Raw genomic sequence first — 11,008 nt, 5'->3', positions numbered from 1 at the left:
AACGATCAAGACGTAAGTTTTAAGTGTGGAAGCATTTGTGTTTGTTAATGCAAGTATGTACAGAATTTAGTGCACAAACACAAGGATTTATAGTGGTTCGGGAGGATGTTAACTAATCCTTCTTAATCCACTCCTCGATACACCTTATCGAGAGTTTTCTTCACTAAGTTTCTCCAATCCCGATGGAGATCAGTTTACATCAATTGATCTTCAATAAGCCGCTCCTTGTGAATTCTTACATCCCTTTAAAGAATTCATAATCACCATATGTTCTTACCACGAGATCAACAACTACCTTCTAGATTCCTTTAAGAAGATAGAACCCACGTAAACTTACAATTAAGTTTACACAATGATTCTACTAACTCAACCTCTCATAGTTCTTCAATAGGTCACACCAACCTTGCTTAGATCAAACTTATATTCACCTTGGACAAGTATTAATTCCCAATGGATTGAATCAACTTCCTAGATCCCTTTAAGGAAGTTGAATCACTAAGTAACATGGTGCTTCCTATTACAAGAACTATTTAACTTCCTTGACCCCCTAAGGAGGTATCTCACAAAGTAAACTTAAAGATACAAATGATAAGTATGAAGTTTACAATGTAATTCTACTTAGTGTAAGTAGAATCTCTCTTTCTCTCTTATAATCTCTCCATTGATATGTGCTTGATGCTTGGGAGATCAGTAGATATAACTTTGAAAGAATGTTGGAAAGAGGTACACTTCAATTTTGGCAAATGTTGGTATACATAGGAAAGAGAAAAATCTCTCAGATGGTGCACGGTTGACTCCACGGTCGACCGTGCATCGACCTTACTCATTCTAGACAGCTTTTCAATATATCCATTGAAGCTCGTTTTTCTTTGAATTTTTGGATTCTTTACCTAATATAGAGCTTTTAAAAGATGCTTAATACACCTAGACGTCCTTAACCTTCATCTTTTACTTTTGGATGCATTTATTGAAGTGGACATGAGCTTGCTAAAGAGGAAAGTCGCATAGTCTTCTTTTGTGTCATTGATTTCCCATTATGGAAAATGCAGATTTTTATGCTTTGACAACCCACAACACTACAAACATCATATCTCATGTCTTCAACAATTTTTCAATACTTTGATGGATATATCTTGCCTCACTGGTTGCTTACAACAAGTCAAATGAGACTGATTTAAATCTTGTAAAGACTCTTTGGGAGTTGCATTTATCCTTTGACAAACCACTACAATCCAAACACCATATCCCATGTCTTCACACTATTTGTCAACATTTAATTTCAAGTATATGCATTCATTGGTTACTTGCAACCCTCCAAATAAGACCCATTTGTTTTATATGAAGACTTCTAGGAAGTTACACTAATCACAAAGAGATAAGCATACTTAAGTATGTAAGTAATGCTTAATGATTAATCAAGTGGAGAGCATCTCTTTAGTTGTGATTTAATGACCATCGTAATCATGTCTATATTTATTTTAGATTTAAAAGGATGGTTTTGCAAAAGGACATTTAGCACACTTATGTGTTTAACATTGATCACAAGCTAAAGTGTTATTAAGACGTCATTAGGTGCCATCAACCAAGATTAGCGTTCTAGTGACCAAAACTCATTTGGATATGAAGGAGACAACTATTCTAAGCATGTTTAATAAGTTTTATAAAGTATAGATGCCCTGAAGTAGTCAAACATTCTTGATCAAAAATTCAGACAGTGAGAAACTGAGGTCGACCCACGGCTGACCGTGTAGTCGACCGTGTACCTTGTTTCGAAGAACTAAGGTACAGGGCATCCCACGGTCTGACCTGCGGCCGACTGTGGACCCAGACGTGCTCCTTTAGTATTTTTCAAATGAATCTTTTGACTTAACAGTTTTGTGTATTGGTCGTTTGCTAGAGATTGTGTAGGCTTGTGAACTTGTGTTGTTCTATACGTTGTTTTAAGCACACAAGACTTGGTGTCATCATCAAAACAAAGTGGTTAACATTTGAATATTATCATTAGATCACTAACCAACATTCTCCCCCTTTTTGATGATGAGAAACCTATGTAAGTGTGCTTAAGCGTACAATACAACACATGTGTTAACATCACTTACCATACATTTTCTCCCCCTTTTGTCGAAGCAAAAAGGTTAGCTCCCCCTGAAACTAAGTGCGCCCTAGAGTAATGCTCTCCTTTAAATCTTACATAGCGGTAGATGATATAGATCCCCCTTGAAATGTTCAATATAAGACTCATAGAAAAGAGGATTAGTCCACACATAAGTCATAATATCGAGTAAAGAGTGATATGAACTCAATGAGCTAGATAATCCTTCAATCAAGGATTAGTGCACACACATAATAATATATATCAATCATAAGAATCATTGTGTGTCATAAATAACTAAGATAGTGGAGTGGGCACTTTGACCAATATATGTGATCGTTAGATAGCATGTAAGATCAAAAGTGCGTATGAACCACCACATATAAGAGTTAATGAATAGTATAGCATGAATGTGCAATATAACATGTAGTGAGTAGAAGCCTTAGTATATAATGCAATATTATCATTAAGTACCAATATTACTCTACTAGTTCTACCAATTTCAGGCATGTATAGAAGAAAGTAGGTTTAAACAAGCATGTAGAACCATATAGCATAGCATGGTATACATATTGCACATAACACAATGTGAAAACATAAGTGAGAGTAGCATGCAAAAGCTAATATACATGAGATCCATTGTCAAGAAAATAATCATTCATAACAATCATATTTATAAGCTTAAATGCTAGAGCATGTATGAAAGAGAGTAAGTTCAAACAAGCATGATAAAACACAAGCATAACATAGCATGGAAAACATGTAAGAGCAGCACACGTAATCATATCATGCAACACTATAGATACTAACATAGTAGTTTCAACAAGCATGTAAGGACACAAGCATGACATACATATAGCACATATCATAAGCATAGCATGTCAAGCAATAGTAATCAATAAGGCAGATATGATAAGTCGAAATGTTATCCACATGATAAGTTATCACTGAAAAATCATACACTAAGTTTCAAGTTATTCAACTAATAGCATATCTCTTTGTATACTTAGTGATGAACATACGTATAACCTAAACATATAAAGCATGTTAATATTTCACTTATCATGTAATGATCCAAGCTAAATTGGTGTTCAAATAATCACTTATTAGGTTGACTAGTCCAATTTTAGCAAGAGGATGTACACATATGTGAGTTTCGAAAGAAGTGGTACCTTAATCGAGGAAAGTTTTGTTTCATCCATAAGCCTTGAGCACATGATCTTTCAATTGCTATATACTCGACTTTTATAGTAGAGAGAGAGAGAGAGCTACAGGTGTTTGTTCCTTTGAGAGCCAAGAGGTTATGCATAAACCAACTAATGCACATACACCACTCTTCTAAATAGTAGCTATCCATCATTATCTGAATCTCTAAGGCACATGATATTCATGATGCATAGAACCCTTTAGATTTCTCTAAAGATCCTTCTAATGGCTAGAAAGTGTGACATATTTGGACTTTCCTTTGCTTGGGTGATGAGCATAATAGTGCGTTTGAAGTTCAAAGCATTGTTAGAAATATATGCATACATATAACTCAAGAATAATTATAGTAAGCATATATCACATCAAAACAAGCAATCATGCATAATAAGCTCAATTAGAATTCACAATACAACTAACAATCATGCATAGCAAGCAAGTAATCATGATAATCAAATAAAGGCATGTTCTATAGCATGAATATTGATGAGCATATTCATAACCTAAATAACTAGATTGGGTAGGCATTTAACTCGCAATTAATATCAAAATATGATATACGTTAAATCACTACTTATTTAGTTATCTTTTCAAATATAGCCCTGGAGTGCACTTAAGTGATGTAGCAATCACAGAATTCATGGCAAGCAAGCTAATATCAAATTACTTATCAAGCATTCAATAATTATGATCTAAGACTATTATCATCATATCAACATATGTTAACTTGACTTTGAATAATGCTAACTAGTTAACATTTTCCATTTATCATGGTTAACGATTTGGAGTGTTCTATTAGATCATGAGTATAAAAACATTCAAGCATAATTTTTCAACATGTTAATAAATCATAAGCATGTAAGCACATAAGCATGATGAAAAACATAATGCATGTTGGATGTTGCAAATATTAAGCACGATGCCCTCACAAATAAAATTCAATTAGCAAGTTAATGATCCTTAAGTGTGTAGGGTAACATTTACCAAGTTGATTTCAACCAACATGAGTTACAACGAGAGAACTCAAGTTGTCATGCATGAAAATCATATAAGCATACAAGTATGACAGGTAGATTTACACACACAAACATATAATCATGCAGTTATGATAAATAGGTGTTGCACACATAATCATACAAGCAATAAAAGCATATATGGCACATATGAGAGAGAAAGCAAATATTATGCAGTTTACACCTAGTGTATAATGAGCGAAAGCCTAGAGTTAAGCCTAGAGTGTAAAGCGTACCATAAAGCATTCAAGTGTCTCTATCAAGTATATTTCAACATTATCATCCATGAGTTCAAAGAACTTGTCACACGGAAAATGATTAATTGGATCAATAACCAAGTCATGAACATCTATTTACATAATTAAGATTTCATTCTAATACTTCTTAGCAAATAATGTATGTAAACTTTTTACCATTTCTCATTCATGACCAAGTAAGAATGCCCTAAGTCTATCAATAGACATTTCCATATGCATTCTTGGCATTCATTCTTATGATACACACATAATCAATTAAAATCCTTGTAGATTCTTTTATTATGATTAGTTTTAGTAACTCATCTTTTCTTTTCGATGTGATTGTTAAACTAGATAATTGAAATGAAATGGTTTAGTTCTAGTTTCTATTTCAAGGATATTCTTACCAATTAATCACATTGTGTTGAACTTTTAATTTGATTATTCCTTTAGCCTGCTAGGATGTCTATTTGGACCTTGTAAGGTTTTGATTTCTAGAGAGTATCCTAGAGACGTACTTACCTTTAGAGTCACACCTAAACCTTTGAGTGATAATCTAGCATTTATTTCCATAGGTGTGTCTAATGCCTTAGCACTTATCTAAAAGGTTAGTGAAACTTTTCATTTCATTCATTTGTTCTAGGTGTTTGTTTGACGCAAACCTAATCCTAGTTTAGAAATTAAGAGCATGAATTATTCTTAAAGTTTTCTAACCTCAAAGAATTAGAGTCGTCCGTCCTAATATGTCTAAGTGTGTTTAGACATTTTAATAACTCAACAAATGCTTATGTGTTTAACTAACAATTTTTTATTAGTGACTACTACTCTAGCAATTTAGACAAGAATAATATCATTTAAATGTACCTTGAATGATTTCTATCATCACAAATGTATCTCATTAATCATAGATGATATAAATGAGATATAACCTCTTTAGTAATACTACAAAGTTGAGCTTTAGAAATCTACACTATACCTAGAAAACGGAGAACTTAGACTACACACTTATGATCTAATTTGTCTCCTATTGATGTCTCCTAAGATTTGTTTGTTATGATACTTTTTGTGATTTTGTCATTAATCCTCTCATAATGCTAGAATCTTTTCTTGAGTATTTACTTTGTTGAAGAAATTTAATGAGAATGACCCTTTATACTTTAACTCAAGGATGAATTCACTCAAATGACCATCACATTTTATCTTGGGTGATTGGTTTTATGTTCGTAAGATCTAACAAGAATATGTATTGATGCAATGCATATATTGACATGTTTTTATCTTAGTTCTAATTTGAAATGCCCCGTTCATATACAATATAAACGATTCACAATAGTTGATTACATCGCGAGGTAATTGACCTCTATATAATACATTTTACAAACATTGCATTCGTTTTTAAAAGACAAACTTTCTTTACATCGAAAGTTGACGGCAAGCATACTATTTCATAATACCTCCAACTATAATTGACTTAATAATAATCTTGATGAACTCGACGACTCGAATGCAACGTCTTTTGAAATATGTCATGAATGACTCCAAGTAATATCTCTAATATGAGCAAATGCACAGTGGAAGATTTCTTTCATACCTGAGAATAAACATGCTTTCAAGTGTCAACCAAAAGGTTGGTGAGTTCATAGGTTTATCATAAAACAATAAAATTTATCATTTTGATAGACCACAAGATTTAAATCCTGCATGGTACAAATGGGCCCGAATCTTATACCCACCTGTAATGTACATGCGATATCTTTTAATTACAGTACACCTTTCTCGTGTACGAAATCATCTTTCATAAATCTTAGTAACCGTACACATATCTTGTGCACAAAAATAACATACACATAACCTGTGTATAAAATCATTCTCTCATTACATAACATTTACTTTTCATTGCTTTCATAGCTTGGCTTGGTAACCGACCTTAACATATAATGCGCATAATAATATCCCCAAAACAGAACATCTCATCTGTATAATAATCATATAAACTTCGAAGTACTAAACACCACGCCCACTAGCCCTTCCGTCTAGTGAACATTCTGGGTGTGGGTGTTAAACCCGATAGCTACCTTTAGGATTCACGTCAATTAGACGTGCACTAATTCTCAAAATTAGTGATGTTCCCTAATTCTTAGGTTACCAAGCAACAATAATCAGGGGAAAAATATTCATATCAATTGTGGCAATTATCACGTCCACATAATTCAATGGTGGCAATTATCACGTCCACATAATTCATTCGAGGAATGTTTTGCTTGTGTCTATCTCGTCAAACATTTATAAAAGCATTTCATGTATTCGCAGTTCAAAATGTATTTCAAAAGCATTTAATAAAGCAGTTATAAAAATAGCGCATGTATTCTCAGTTCCAAAAATGTAAAGAGTAAAAGGGAATTAAATGAACTCACCATATTGTATTTTATAGTAAAAATACATATGACCATACTGAACAATGCAAGGGTTGGCCTCGGATTCACGAACCTATATTATTTATATTTATATATCTATTAAAACATGTAATGGAAATCACGTAATTTCATTTATTAATATATATATTATTTATATATTTGTGGTTATATAGAATTTATACTAAAATTCCATTTAGAAACGTATACTTATATTATATTTTTAATTATAAGTTATATGTAGTTATTCATTAAAATGACAGTTTTGGAAATAAGGATTTACTAATAATAATAATAATAACTTTATTAATAATGATAATAATAATAATCAAATGATAATGATAATCTTTAATAATAATAAAAATAATAAGTTATTTTATTTTTATAATGAAAACAATAATGTTGATAATGATACCTAATACTAATAATGAGTAATAATAATACTAATTATGATAAAAATGATAAAAATAATAGTTTACTAATAATGTTAATCTTAATAACATGATAATTTTTAATTAATAATAATGATAATAATAATAATACTTATATTCCTAATAATAATAATAATAATAATAATAATAATAATAATAATAATAATAATAATAATAATAATATAATAATAATAATAATAATAATAATAATAATAATAATAATAATAATAATAATAACAATAATGGTAATAGTAATACTACCTCAACGAAGTAGCCCAAAAAGAATGCCCAAGTCCGGGTTTGTACCTGCGACGTCCCGCTAACCCGATAACTCTCCTAACCATTCCTCCAGCGATTATCACACCAAAGTTGTTATCTTAATCATATATCGTTATTTAATCCCACCACCACTCATCATCATATATCCATACCATGATTAGATACTAAAAAAAAAATTACGTTCCTTTATTTTTTTTCCCAGTATGGTCGACCAACATCCCATTTCCCTTTTGTTTAATACAGCTCGTCACACTGGCTCAATATGGCCCAACATCTCAGGCCAACATCAAAGAGAAATACGGCCCACAGGAAAAGGAAATGGATCTCGTTTCAAGTTAATCTTCAATTTGTAAATTGTCAAAGAAACAGATAGCATAAATGGAGTACTTATATTTAGTGGAAAATGAGTCATCATCTTTAACCATCATAATCATACTTCTTTATGCTTCCACTTCATCATCGATTAAAAAAAAAATAGGAAGCAGCTATATCCCGGCGGGGTTTTGAAGTTAAAAAGAATTCGAGTGTGGGCTCGTGATGATGTAGGTTAGATAGATTCAAAAACAGAAATAAATCACAATCATTTGTGTCATGTCTCATTCATTTTTCATCATCCCCCAATTGCAATTGTCCACATAAAATAATGAAAAGGTTAATCGTCCATAAGGTCCTACAAATGAGTGCTGTATCAAATTTCTATTACCTAATCCCTTAATATTCAATTTGTATTTTGCTGTAAAGGCTGTCGGCCAATATGTGTCATTTTTACCCCCACTTGTTTTATTTATAAAACGCCACAGATAAATATTCGATAACCAAGTTGATAAACTCAAAACAATTAACTAGTATTTCCTATTTCTCCTATTGTTTTTGAAAGCTCTACCAACGCACCTCTTATCTTTGTTTCCTTAAAACGTTACCTCGTTCCAACAGAAGTAGAAGTGGCATCGATGAGCAGTTGGATCGTACAGTAGTTAGGTAGTAGTAATTGGTGATGGTTTTAGATGGGTTTAGGGTTTGTAATTATTCGGACAAGGCAGAAAAATTGATGGTTAAATGGGTGGTTGTTACTTCTCATGGTGATGGTGGTTTTGATGGGAATGACCTATGAGTTTCATCTAGTTTAATATATGCAATAGATAACAACTTCGACGTGTTCATGGTGTTATTCGAATAGAGATAAAAGGATGGTTCGAGTGTTGGTGATCATCGATGAAAATGATGATGTCGATGAATGATGATTGATGAAAATGGTTATCGTATAAAAGCAAGATGGGTTGGTGATTATAGTGTTATGTTGGTGATTGAGAAAACAAAAATGAATATACAAGGTGGTTTAAGATGGCGATAGAAAACGAAAACACTGGTGGTGGGTTTTGTGATTCACGAGAGTGGTTTACAAGGAAGAGAGGAAGAGAAAAGATATGGGAACAGTTTAGGGTGACAACGATGATGGTTGTGGATTTCTGAATGAAATGTCATAGAAATTAAAGGCCAATCGATTGTTTATAATGGATTGATGGTTCGGCAAACTCCAATCAAGAACAGAAGATAATAAAGTAAAAGAAGAAAATTTGATGTCACTTACTAACAAAATTTGTTTGCTTATAGGACTAATTTCCATTGACCGTACCAATTAGTAAACAAAAACAAAAACTATATACAGTAACGATTGAGATGTTCAACTAACTCCCTACTGCTTTCATACGAAATTATATATAAATTGGTATTTAATGATTATTACTTATTAATTATATTAATAATAATTTAATTTCTAATAATATTAATATAGCATTTATCTTAACTTGTAACTAAATATTATACCTTATTAATTATGTAATCTTTAATAAATATATAACATATAACATATATATAATAACATACATTTAATGTTTAATGTTTATATATTTTAATATAATACAATATACATATAATAACAATTATATAGAATCATATATTTATATATAAATTCATTTTAATTATAACTTAATTATTTTATATCTTATTTCACATATTAAGTTTTAAATGTTTATGTTATATTTTATTATTTCTAATTATGATTATGCATATACTTACATTTATATATATATATATATATATATATATATATATATATATATATATATATATATATATATATATATATATATATATATTCAAACAATTGTTCGTGAATCGTCGGAAATTGTAAAAGTCAAATGCATTCATGAAAAATAGTTCAAACATTTTGAGACTCGGTTTAATAGACTTTGCTTATTGTATCGAAATCATATAAAGATTAAGTTTAAATTTGGTCGGAAATTCCCGGGTCGTCACAGTACCTACCCGTTAAAGAAATTTCGTCCCGAAATTTGAGTGAGGTCGTCATGGCTAACAATAAAAATGTTTTCCTGGCGAATATGAGTGATAAATAGAGTTTTATCATTTCAGAGTAATATAGATTAAATAATTCGGTTACTTGAAGCGTATGAGTGAAGCTATCACAAAAGATTGAAATGAATAAATGCAGATTCATCTTGTTTGGTGACGTAGTCACGGTTGATTTCCGGAATTCAAGGGATTTAGAGAAAATCTTCGTAACAAGATTTGTTTCTTAGGTAATTAAGGAAATTAGGATCCCTGTAATTAAATACGGTGATCTGCCTTGATTACTCTGTCTGATATTTCCATTATAAATTAAACTTTTTCGTTCCATTATTCTCACCATTCCTATACTTTCTTTCTTAGTTCATACTTTTAAAAGATTGTGAAAATGCTTAATCCCGTTCTAATCCTTGATATTTTCCAAATTATCATTTCTGTCATCCTTCTTTTCAATCTTCTATCAGAAAAAATCTGTTTACTTCTACTATTGCCCTGGGGTGATACTATTCTTAATTATACTGTGTCTTTATATTGCTATTCGTATTAATATCCACAGTTTGTAACTTCCGCGTTGTTATTGGGCTTTATATTTTCTCTTATATGTCGATGTCTCTGCTTCTGTCCTTCTGTAATCATTGACATCCACTGTTAATACTCTCTCCAATTTACTGTGATTTATACTCCCATTTTTTTTTTCAGATCTTCATTCTTTTGTTTTCTCTTCCCGACATTAAGTCAAGCGAATAATAGTCCAGAATTCGTAGGTATGGAGTTTCGAATGAACTTAATGTTCTAAACAAGAAAGAACGTAATAGCACGATTTGATTTGTCAAATTATCTGAATCACTGAGAACAGAACTATCAAGAATATACTTTCTTGATATGTTCAGAAATTAAGCAGAATGAAAGAGTTATGTAACATGGCACATGATGACGTTATGGTCTGTGAATCATCATGTTCCATTAGAAACTCAGCATG

This window comes from Rutidosis leptorrhynchoides, chromosome 2 (assembly GCF_046630445.1).
Source record: "Rutidosis leptorrhynchoides isolate AG116_Rl617_1_P2 chromosome 2, CSIRO_AGI_Rlap_v1, whole genome shotgun sequence".
Taxonomy (NCBI): domain Eukaryota; kingdom Viridiplantae; phylum Streptophyta; class Magnoliopsida; order Asterales; family Asteraceae; genus Rutidosis; species Rutidosis leptorrhynchoides.
The sequence above is the reverse complement of the archived record's forward strand: the minus strand, read 5'-3'. Positions refer to the sequence as shown.